General features: G+C 42.0%; 1 long non-coding RNA gene across 1 annotated transcript; it reads left to right on the top strand.

Annotated features, from left to right (window-relative positions):
• Positions 1-2,098: 2,098 nt before the first annotated feature.
• Positions 2,099-11,976, top strand: LOC104540042. Its single transcript, XR_728126.1, has 2 exons — positions 2,099-2,192; positions 11,486-11,976. It is a non-coding gene; the product is annotated as an uncharacterized LOC104540042 (long non-coding RNA).
• Positions 11,977-12,491: the final 515 nt, after the last annotated feature.

Below are 12,491 nucleotides of genomic sequence, written 5' to 3'. Positions count from 1 at the left end.
TCAACACTCCCTCCCAACTTAGTGTCATTGGTAAGTGACACTAATGTTATGACTGTTTAGTCCCAGTGAAATAGCTCCCTGCGTAGTCGTGTTGCTGTGTTAGTCTGGAGCACAGAATTACTAAACAGTTCCATGAAAGTCTGGCCTAAAACAGTGCAGTGAAGAAAAGGAGAATACCTATGGGGATTTGATAGAATTAATTTGGTCGGGTTTCAAGTACCACTTGTATATGGTGAGAACAGTATGTACAGACAACACAAACCTGATTTTACCCTCAATTGTTAGTGCCAGATGATCATTCTGAGGGTCTGAATGTGGTCAAATGTGGTACAGGGTCCCCATGAAGAGCAAGCTGGTTGCTCAAGTCAGCAGGGCAAGTTTGCAGGCAGAGTCAGTCAAGAAAAAGGAGCCAAGACCTTGAATAAATCTGAGAGAGGAACTTCAAAATGTTTTTGACAGAGCTGATAGAAAGGCACAACTCCAAACTGTGGAGTTGGACACACTTCACAAAGGCTGTATATGTGACAGCGTCCATGACAGATGGCTGCTGGAAATGGTAACAAGAGGAAGACCTAGAAATGACAGTCACTGAGGCTAATGCCATCTACTTCCTTCTCCTGCCTTACCCAGCCTTTCTATTTCTTGGAAATGTTGGGAGCTCACAAAGATGATAAAAGAACTCTAGTTCTGTTACAGATTACACTGCTGACACAGTGTAAGGCCTTAAAATGAAAGTTTAATTACAGAGGGTGCAAGAAATGGCATCAGTACTGAAAATGTTCTTACCTATTACTCACCATGAGGGTAAATGCATTTAACTGTGAAATGTTTTATCTGTACCTACTGTTTGCCTATTAGTTGCTGTAGAAGACGTTATTGTTTATATACAGCTCAATGGTCACTCATATATTAATGAAAATTGATCCATGACTAAAATTTATAATCTTACATTTTAAGTATTCTTAAAATACTGTACAATTTGACTATCAAAAATGGGTTAATTTAAAGAAAATACAAGTGAAGGGTCATTGTCCTACATGTGGTCTTGATAGAAGTTATTTTACTAGAAGAAATGTTTATGCCCTCAGGCCAGAGGAGGATGCTGAGCATCCATGAACAGAAGCAGTCTCCCTGGACTTACGAGAACCAGTACCTCTGTATGCTAGAGCTAAATTATGCCCCTCGGCTATTGGATTGGTGTGTGTGCTCCGAGAGGCCAGCCACACGTCTTTGTTTTACAGTTTCTACAACAGCTAGAAGCAAGCATCAGGAGTGAAAGTGCATTAGTACATTTGTCCAGGCAGGGATTTTCTAGCTCATTATTTCCTTGCGGAATGAAACCAATCATCCAGAAAGAAAACTAATCAAATTCGGCAAAGGATTGAAACAGTTTGCATGAGATCTATCTCTTTACGATAACCCTTGCTCAGCAGAGATGTGTGGCCCAGAGGAGAGTTCTTCTGCCGGTTAGTCCCACTTTTTAAGTATGTAAGTGAAACTTTGCGATGTTGTTTTTAAGGCTCTGCTAAATAGGAGATACCCTTGGGCTAAATTAGTGTTCTAATTTGCAGTCTGTGCAAGTGCAGCATTGTACTGTATTTGGTTTCTGAAATGCCTTACCCAAATATTTGTAATACCACATACTGTATGTTCTTTTTATAGAGCCAAGTTCTTTCTGCCACAGTTGAGAGTCCACTTATCTTGGAATATGACATTTTTGGTACTATTTAAATTAGATTTAGCTCACATTAATTAGCACATCTAGGGTATCAGCTGGTGAAATGTCTTTGGGAATTAGGCTAGTACTGAAAAAAAGTCACCCAAGCAGGAAACAAATCTGTTGAAGAGGGGTAGTCTGCAGCATGCTGAGGGAGGTATGCTTCATGCCTCCTTGCAACAATAATTCTGTAGCACCTGGTTAATTGGGCTGTGGAAAAGTACAGATAGCTTCTTTAAACCGAGTATCTTCCGCAAGGCTACCAATCTGCAGCATTATTTTAAACACGAACGTGGGAGATAAAGCAGAGTCAGGGAGGTGGTTGTGGAGTTTTGTATTTTGTTTTATTCCAAGAATAACAACAGTTATTTTCTTTGAAATAGGTCCATGATTACCTTAGGAGCAAGTTGTGTTCCCTCTATGAAAATGACTGCATCTTTGACAAGTTTGAATGTGCATGGAACGGATCAGACAGGTAATCCATCCTTATGGCCATCACTGTCTTCATTTAGCAAAAGAGCTCCCTTATGATGGGGAACAATTGGGAAGTAAAGTGTTACACATTATTATTTTCCACATCAATTTACATCTTCGTATGTCAGAGTGATAAAAGATGTTTGGATATTGGTGCAGTGGTGTCTCTGACCTCCTTGGACATGATGTATACCTTGTTAATCTTGCCTCATGCCTTAGGGGGAAAAAAACTTCAAATTCTGTCCATTTTCACCAAAATCACAACCAGGCTGCAAAAGTTAAAAAGAATGCTGTCAACTCACACAGCCCCACCAACACATTAAGGAAGCTTGTGTGATCCTGTATTTACACATGAGCTGCCTCAGAAACCCAGTTCATATACTGGAAACAGAGAGCGAGGAGAGGCAGTCACAGGCACCCACTGATTTTCCACAAACTGCTGCCACCTTCCCACTGACAAAAATTACAGTTTCTTCTGATACCTACCCCCATCGGAGCAGTCCCTTTCCCCATGCACTGAAGGAGAAGTCCTGGTTTTTATCTTGGACATAATAGCTTGATGAATATTTCCATAAGAAGTACTGGCACAACAAATCAGTGTGGCTGAGGATGAAATGTGTTAATGCCACGATGTTAGCAAATGGTGGCAGTACACTGGGGAGTAGGAATATTGTACAGGAAGAACTGAGCAGCCAAGAGGATGATAAAAATGGATGAAATCCAAGAGTATAGTGCAAGGTGAGGATTTTAGTTGAAACACAAACCTTCACCTTATCAGTTAGAAACAACTCAGGAACGTTCATGCACGAGATCACTGTGAAAGGGATTAGCAGGTTACAAAATGCATGTGAAAGAGAGCACAAGAGCCAGTTTTGAATGGCACACAGTGACTTCTGGCTCAGCAGAGCTAGGAGCCACAAGGCAAAAGTTTGGCACTTGCTGAAAGCCTGGAACTGTGCCTTCAGCTCACTTAGCCCCTCATTTGGGAAAGAGAAAAACAGTTCATCTCGTCGTATTTGGAGCAGGCCTGCCCCCCTGGACTGGGCAAGGACTATGAAACAGAGTGTGGGGAAGCTGTGAAAAAGGCAGATATGATCTTTGAATGGGCAAGACTGGGATATCCAGCAGAGAAAGGAGTAGTGGCAATGTTATATTAGGGTCTTATTCAAAGACCTTTGGACTGCAGTTAGACATCTCTAGTCCCTCATCTCTAAGGTGGATGAACTAACTGGGCAAATAGACAGCTGCTCTAAAGAGAGGAGAGGGCAGGAGTTTGGTTTTGATCAACTTAGCAAAAGAGAAACCAAGGTTATACTTTCTTCTAGTACGTATATCAAGGACGAATACATAGGGAGGAAGAGGATCTCCTCCTTGAGTGTCCCCTGTGATACAAACTGCTGACCATTTGAAATGACATAGGTGGACCACACTGGGCAAAATCCTTCCCAGATTGCCATGACTGCAACTTGGGCACCAACTGTTGTGAAAATGGCTTTGATATGGTCAGAAAGTGGAAATAACTCAGAGTTTAGGGGAAGATCCAGATTTTGGAGCTTTTCTCCAAACCTCCCAAACCCATGCATGAATGGCTGTTTTAGGAGAGGGTTGTCACAGTAGACTGGTTTTTGCTTGAGTTTGGGCCTACTGCCAGTACCAAAATAAAAGCCTTTCTTGGAAGTGTGGATGGTGCTGATCCCTGCCTAAATCTGGCATAGAAGAACAGTGCAGTCAAATCATTTAGATATTGTGCAACTGTGACAAAGATTCAGGGCTTTTCAAGTCCTTTCAAATCATTTTGCTTATCCTTGATGGAATTCCCAGTGCATTGTAGAGGGTGGACAGCCACATGTTCCCAGTCCCAGAGTCTTTCTCCTGTAGCTGAATGAAACACTGCTGTCCTCATTAGTGCAGTCAGACCACTCTCTGGATAGTTGCCTGGTAATAATAGAAATATTATTCAATATCAGGATTTAAAGTGAGTGTAGTATTTTTGTTCTTACTTGAGAGATCAGAAGGATCAATGCAGTGAGTGGGAACATTAGATTATGGGGGCTTTATTTATTCTACTGCCCAGACACTGGGGCATTGTTAGATGTGCACAATTACCAAATCTGTCACTAAACACAATACACCGCTCTTGATTGTAAGAAACTGTTGAGTAGAGTAGCTGGCAACATTTGACAAAAAAATAGGAGTTTTCTTTAATCTAGTTGTTTATTTTTAAAAGTCACACGTATCAGCACTGATGTTCATTTTTAAATGAACTTTCACCCTTCTGAGCTTGCTTCTGTGTATGACAAGTACTGTATTGTTTTGCTACACAGTACAAGGATTTCTTTTTTTTGGTGTACCATAATTTAAATTATATTTGGGTACCGGTAACTTTTAAAGCACAGTTCATTTGAATAGTAAGGTAAATTAATTTGAGCCTTTTGGTATACATTCTTTAAAATGGACTAGTTCTAGGAGTAAGTGATGCCTATTAACAATGTAGTATTTATATTATTGATATGTATACATAACAGTAAAAACTGCAGTTCTAAACATGTTATTTTTATATTTTGCAGACTTTGAAGCAACAATGACAATTTAAAGTGACATGATTGTTCAGTTAAAAATGAAAGCATATTTATTATTTAGGTGAAAATACTTTTTGTTAGTTTTTGTCATTACTAAGGAGACAATCTAGGCTATGATAGAACCTGATGGTGAGGCTGTTTAAAAAAAAAATCTATCTATATGAGCTCTGATTAGAACGTGATTGATGCTCAGTTACTCCAATGAACAGGAACTAATATGATCAGACAGAGCCGATCTCATTTGCTGAAGGGCACATTAATCACGATGTACTTTGGCAACAACAGTGGTCAAGGGAGGGAGTCAAGCAGAGGTCTTACACTAATTCAACCAGATGAGCACATATGATCTGTAGTTGAGTATATTACACTAAAGTCATGCCATCTTCATTGTATATACATCATTACATGACTATGTAGAATATGCGAGCCTTATTTACACACTGATTTAATTTAGTTCTTCCATTTACTTCAGAAGTCAAGTCTTCTAATAAAGACCCATGAGACACAGTTTTCTTCTCACTGTCAACCATACCTATTTTGTTATTTCAGTTTTACTTCACAGATTAGCACTTATGGAGCTGTTTGTGAGCTACAGGAGAAGCCAGTAAAAGAAAAAAAATAGTGTAGTAATTCTACATGGTAGTAAGTGAATGCCTTAATTACTATTCTTTTTTTTTGGTTAAGATTTCAAATGAATGGGTGTATGGGAACACTTCCAGGGAGACTTCTGAGTACCATCATGATAAGTGATGTGCTGTAAGCAGATGAGAGAAGTCACGTACAACTGTTCAGTCAGTCCTTTCTTACTGAACTGTCATTCATCCCACTGAGTATCCGTCAGCCTTCACTGTAATCAGGCGGAATTGGCAGGTCCCAGTGGATGCGATGTTAAGTCTGTTCCTGTCTGGCAGCACACTCAGTGCTGGAGAGCTAGAAGACATCATTTTGTTCTCAAGGCTTCTTATGTCAAATATTAGTGTGGAAGGACTTGGGGATCCCCTGTTCTTATTCCCAGTCTTAGCCCAGCCAACTGTACCACCGTGGCACAACCCTGAGTCTGGTGTCTCAAGCTTTTCCATCGGCGTACTCCCCAGGAGGTTTAAAGAAGTTTCTTCTTTGTGATGGGGACTCAGTTGCTTCACACAGTGCACAATAAAGGAAAATTCCCCAGTATGCCAGCAGGCCCCCACTGTTTGCAATGGTGCTTCCTCCTTTCCCTTTGTCATAATAAATCCATGAGAAATGTTTTTGAAGTTTTCCTGGAACCAGTCCTTCTCATAAGGTCATCTTGTCATGAAAGCAGATCTGGTGGACCTTGTGTGTCAGTCCCAGGAGACTGCAGATGTGTTGTTCTGCAGTGATACACGTGCTAGTGAAATCTTGCAAATTTAGGGGCTCAAAATATAATTGAGGAGATGGTTTCAGCTCAAAGAAACTGTCCATTTTCACACTGGGTGCCTTGAGGGACTCCGCAGAGATTCACAAGTCTGGCTGTGGTGGAAGCTGCTCTCTCATCCCCTCACACTTGTTTGGATCCCATGTCCTGCCTCTCTTGCCTCAGAGAATGAATCCCTGCTGCCACATTTGCAGTGAGGGGCAGGTTAGCAGGGCTGGTTTAGTTCTCCCATCATCCTTCAGCCCAGCATGCACTGGTCCTTGAAGCCTGCCCAGCCTTAGTCCTGTCACACCATCCCATGGCTTCCATGGTCTCTTGAGCAACAGTGGAGGAGGAAAACTCTGCCATGAGCTGGATTTCTCCAGACAGTAGAAATCTTCAGGTGAAGAAAAATTTCTATGCATCTAGGAAGACTAACCTGGACTAGAGTTAGCCCAAAAATTATTATAAAAGTCTTTAAAAAAACCCTAAGAAAACCAGCACAAAACAATGTGCAGCAAGTATGGTTTGGTTTTTAAGCAAGCCTTAATTCCAGCTGATGTCCCCAGAGTTGCAGGAGAAACCCTAACTTTCAGGAAGGCAGCTGAATGGAGCTGAATGGTTAATAAAAACTGTTGTAGATGACATTAAAGAGCTTGGCTTGCAATAAAGAAATCTGAATGAAGTATGGGAATAACAGATACGAGAAAGACAGAGATACTCCAGTTCTTAGTGACTGACATGTCTGATGAAATCTCAATGCCTAAAAAAATACTGTGTAAGAGCTCATTGCAGTTTAGTTCAAATGATGAAGTCCTATTCAGATGCTCTTGAGGTTGGTTGGTTAGGGAATTTGTTGACTTTATAACAGAAGCAGAACTTTAGGGAGGGAAGTCACATACTGAAGCATTTAATTTAACAAAGAGTCATTACCAAAACCCAAATATTGTGAGCCAAATGTTTTAAGGTATTAAGCTGCTTAAAGATGCTTTCAGTAGTTAGAGGAGTGCTGTAGACCCTAAAACTCTGGCCCTAATTTACATGTCAGTGGTACAACTACTGGTTGTCATGTTCAGCCCAAAAGAGAAGGTGAGGATGGAAGCCCTCAGGGCTGAGCAAGTTGTCTGTGAGAGTAAGCAAGACTGGAGGTACTGAAAGATGGCAGAGAAGGGTGAGCAGTGAGACCTCCAAGAATAAAATGGAGAGATGAGAAGGAAAAATAAGGAACAGAGAAAGGGAATTGACAGAGCGAATCAAAAGAAATAGAGCAGGGAGCAGAGGATGACTCTATGGAGGACACTTCACTGGCAGGAGAAAAGCAGATACGGTGTTTTTTAAAAACTATAGAGCAGAGTAAAGAGAAATTGAAAAAGAGGAAGGGAGGACGAAGAGAGGGAGGGAAATGAAATCCTAGGTGGAAAGTGTGGTAAAGACCAGAGTCAAGATCATAGGGCAAGAGAAAGAGAACAGAATGACAGCTACGGAGGGAGTAAGAAGAAAAGTCAATATCATGAAAGTAGGATTGAACTGTGCTGGGAGTTCCTCCTTCCCTTTTTACCTTCTGTAAGAATACATTTGTACTTCTTGTAAAGAAAAAAAAAGCAACGGGTAAGAATTTGGGCCATAGCAACCCTACATGAGGATTGAAGTTTGGCAGTGGGACGCCTCAGATTGTGTCTTTAATAAGCAAGAATGCCCCAGTGTCAGTGCAGGCATGAGAAATTAGTAGCATTTTTGTGGTGGTGCTCAAAACGCATACGTTGAAGAATTGTCAGAAACCCTCAGACCTTGCTTGGAGCAGCTCTGAAGGAGGGAGCACAGAGCACTCCGTGTACTCTGCAGAGCAGCACCATGCGGAGGGAAGTGTGTTACCTGCATGGGGAAGGGCAGGAGGGTTGGCGTGGAGCTGTGCGGATGCGTTTGGGACCCTGCAGGTACGGCATGTTGCCTCTTCCTTCCAGAGCACTGGCTTGGCTGCTGATGTGTGAAATGTAGACAGCGGTAGCCGTGTTGCTGCCTTTGGGGTTTTTTCCTGTTTTTTTGCTTATTTTGCCTTTTTGAATTATTTTTTAAAAATCATACTGCCTGTAGCTGTGGTGGTTGAGCTGGGCACAGTCTACCAGCAGCTTTGCTCCTGCGTGAGCTATCAGTACGCTGCTCCTCAGGGTGCACTGGAGTGTGTTCTGCGTCCTGAATACCCCTGCATTGCTGAGATGATGGCACTTCTGACCATGTGTAGCACAGCTTGTAAACCTGTTTTCTGAGTAAAATTAAAGGTGGTTAGGCAGAGTTTTTCTGGGCTGCTCCCTTACACACCTACAGATGAGTGTGGGGAGTTTTGGGTGAGGGCTTTTTTTGGTTTCTTAAACCAACCTCACTTGCAAGGGTTTTATGCAAGCACTGCTGTGCAGAGCAGAGAGTGGAAATACACAGCAGACTCTTCCTATACTTGGCTCCAATTTTTATTCTAATACATACGTATATAAAACTCTCCTTATTGCATGCATTCATTATTGTACATTATATTTTCCTGGACAGGAATAAATTGCAGGCTTACATCTAGTTCTCACTCTCTTTTATTGTTATTTTAAGCAGCAGGTAAGGTTATAATCCATCTGCGTTTGTGACCTTGAATGAGAATGGGCACTTTCTCATTTACATAATGCTATTTTTTACTGAGCCATTAAACTGCAGAAAAACAGGGCTAGCATGGAAAGTAGTCATCTACATATGTTAAAAAAATAACTGCAGTAAATCCAACCGAAGAAAGCAGCCCTTTAAAAATACGTGAGAGTTCAAGAAATTAAAAAGGAAATGGACTGTAAAGCAGTTTTACTGCAAGCAAAACCTCCTAAAATAGGATTCCTGACAAACACCTCTGTGCGTTTGGTGCACTGGTACTCTGCCTGCACGAAAACTGCTCCCCTGAGGGTTCTTGCTGTCAGCTGGAGGGATGCTCCTCGTTCCCCTGGGAACCACAGCTCTGCAGCCCATGGCACAGGGTGCCCCCACTAATATTATGGACCTGTTTCAAAATCTGACCTGGGGGGAAAAAAACAGAGCTCTTTGCTGGGCTGTTTGCATCACAAATTGTGTATGTAAGCACTGAGATATGAAATAATCTCAACTTGTTCATGTTGTGAATAACAATTACAGCAGGAGCTGTAATGACACGACATGGTGATTTGGAAGGAGTGAAACATTAGATTTACTACTGTTGATTCAATTTCTGAAATGGGCACTAATCCTGATCAATAGCCTTTCTGCAGCTTCTGGGATATGTTTTATCAAGCTGTCACACTGACTTTTTTTTTATTTTTTAGCTTGTGAGATTGTTAACTTGTGCTTTGCTAAGTAGGGTTGTGCCAGGGCTTTGCAGGTGGGCAGGTGAGGGAAAGCCAAGGGCAAGTACAGCTGCTGTGCTGTCCCAAGCAGAGAGGCAGCTCCTTGCCAGGGCTGGCTGCAGCTGCCAGTGGACAAGGGCCTGCACACCTCAGAAAAGCGGCCTCTCGACAGGATGAAGGCTGTGGGTGAGCTATTGCTGAGGGCAGCGTGTGCTGTGTCTCTGTGCTGCGCCTATCTGATCTGCAGCAGTTCCCTTTCGCACTTCAGGAGCTGCAAAAAGCTGAGTGTGGAATCAGCTGCCATCAGACTCCAGTGCCATCAGCAAACAGGGAAGCGGGATGGAGCTGGCAGCACTGCCAGTGATTCACAGCACACAGATCCAGCTCGCCTGCTCTAGTTACCCTGCAGTGGCTCTAAAGCGAGCAGCGCTGTTGTCCCTTGGTCGCTGTAGCACAAAAGCAGTTAGCTGCACAGCTCCCATTTGTGCGTTTTTCAGTATATTACTCATTTGTATTACAGTAGCTCCTAATGGCCCCAAATGAGATCAAGGCAACACTGGCTGGAGGCTATGCGTACAGTGTAAGCCAGCTCCCGAATCCAGGAGCATCTAATCTGATCAGCTAGTGAGTGTCTGTATGACAGAGTATAGTTTATGCCTTATTCTCCCACAGTTGCTTATGTTGTGGTCTCCTGGCCAGCGTGCTCAGTATGCTGCTTGACATGGATTTCCCTAAAATGGGAAACAACAGCAAAGTGCTAACGCAATGTAACTGTCAGCTGAGATGGAGCTTAGTTTATTATATGTGAAGCATGGGAAATGTGCTCTGTTGGGCCGTACTGGAAAGGCAAATAGTTCCTGATTGCCTGAGTCTTGTGACTGTACAGCTTTTCCTGCAGAGACTTGACCGTTCAGGGTGGATTCCCCTTCCAGAATGGAAATTCAGAAAAAAAACCCTACTTGGGGCTGGACAGGAGAGCAGAGCATGGCCCTGGCTTCAGATGTGGAAAAAGTTCACAGGGGATGAGCTTTCGAGCAAGGCTCTGAAATCCATGATTATGCTAATCCAATAACCTGAGGGCTGTGGATGAAATCCTGAATTCATTAAAGTTAGTGACAAAATATCCTCCCCCAGGGACTGGGGGAATGAATCAACTGGCAATCCATTATTTCAAAGTACAAGCTGATTAATGGGGTAATTTTTATACCAATTGAGGTAGGCTTTCTGTCCCTTTCGCCCAGACCCAGAAATATATCCTGACTTCATTCAAACTTAATACAAGAGATCACAGAATCATGTTTGTCAGTGTCTTTATTTTAAGAAGCATTGTAGATACACATTTTAACGGTGTCTAGATTTGCAAGGTTTATGGCTTCAGAAGGGGAAAAGGGTTTATTCCAGAAAGAATGTACTTGTGCAAATTCAGTGTGATTTTTCCAAACCTTTCAAAACACCTTTTTTCAAAAGACTCGTTAAAATACATAATTATGTACTAAATATTACAATTGTAACAAAAGGCTTGAAATACTTGGAAAATTTTTTAAAAGACTGTTTCTGGAGTCATGGTAAACCTCAGCTGTCAGAAAAGGTAAAGCTCTGGAGAAAGAAAAAAGCCTGAAATATATGATCCTTAAATGCTCATAAAAAGTTGGAGGGTAATGAAAAATAACTTATTAAAACATACTACTTTTGTTATCTTGTGAAGTCAGTCTCACAATGTCAGGGTCCTGACAGTTGTGCGGGCTCATATGAGTTTGGGGTAACTATACTTTTTATTGAATACTCTAAAAGGGAAGGAGAAGACCCTGGTAGAAGAGAATTATGCACTCTGGGGAGTACTGGGAAAAAAAATATTGTGTTATTATTAATTCCCTGCTGAAACCAGAAGACATCCTAAGGTTGAACCTCAGCTGTCCTGATCCAGTTGTGTTGGTAGACTTCCCACAAGCTGCTGTTTAATTGTCTTTGTTTTCTCTCTCTCTCTTTCTTTCTACAGTGTGATAATGACAGGTGCATATAACAACTTTTTTCGAATGTTTGACCGAAATACCAAGCGGGATGTTACCTTGGAGGCATCCCGAGAGAGCAGTAAACCACGAGCTATTCTTAAGCCCCGGAGAGTTTGTGTCGGAGGCAAACGGAGGAAAGATGACATCAGTGTGGATAGTTTGGACTTTACTAAGAAGATCTTGCACACAGCGTGGCACCCAACCGAGAACATCATTGCTATAGCAGCGACAAACAATCTGTACATATTTCAGGATAAAGTGAACTCAGAAATGCACTAGATTTATCAATATCTCTCTATATTTACAAACCAGCCTCTTGAGAGTTGTAGAAGGATGTGATCTCCACAAAAATTGTGGCTTCTGTGGTGGGATCTGTAGGTTGTATCCTTTCATTCCTCAGCCTGTATCATTATTGGTGGCAAGCCAACTATTTTCCATCACTGCAACTGTATGAGTAAAAGGCACGACTGCAAATCCAGTACTGTGGTCTGTATTGGTTCCTTTAAACAAGCAGGGGTATTTATTGATTTTGGGAGTGTTCTGAGGAGGGCTGAGACTCCTCATCTCTCGACAGTCCTTTTCAGGGTCTCAGTAGTTCACAGGACCATGTTGTTCTGGTGCACTGCTTGCGTTTGCAGTCCACAGCATTTACCACATTGTTAGAGCTTTTTGCCTCAATCTCTTAATTTTTTTCTGTAGCATTTTCCTTTTTCCAACTAAGCCAAGCCCATTTGAGAGAGTGAGTAGCCACATCCCTTTAGAGCACGTGGCACATTGGAGGGGCACCATGGCATTTTAACTGGAAGCAAAATCCCTTCTGGCGAAAAGCTGCCCTGCCCATCACATTCTCTTCCTTACAACACCCTCTTATTTATTCATTTATTCTCTCACATTACTAACTTTGTGCTTCAGCTTCCCGAGTGAGTAAGTGCCAGACTGGTAGAGTTACTCAGCCAGCTTATTTTAAGGAGTTCATTTTCCATAGATCTCTTT

Source organism: Mesitornis unicolor, unplaced genomic scaffold (assembly GCF_000695765.1).
Source record: "Mesitornis unicolor isolate BGI_N332 unplaced genomic scaffold, ASM69576v1 scaffold21314, whole genome shotgun sequence".
NCBI classification, from domain to species: Eukaryota; Metazoa; Chordata; class Aves; order Mesitornithiformes; family Mesitornithidae; genus Mesitornis; species Mesitornis unicolor.
The sequence above is the reverse complement of the archived record's forward strand: the minus strand, read 5'-3'. Positions and strand labels throughout refer to the sequence as shown.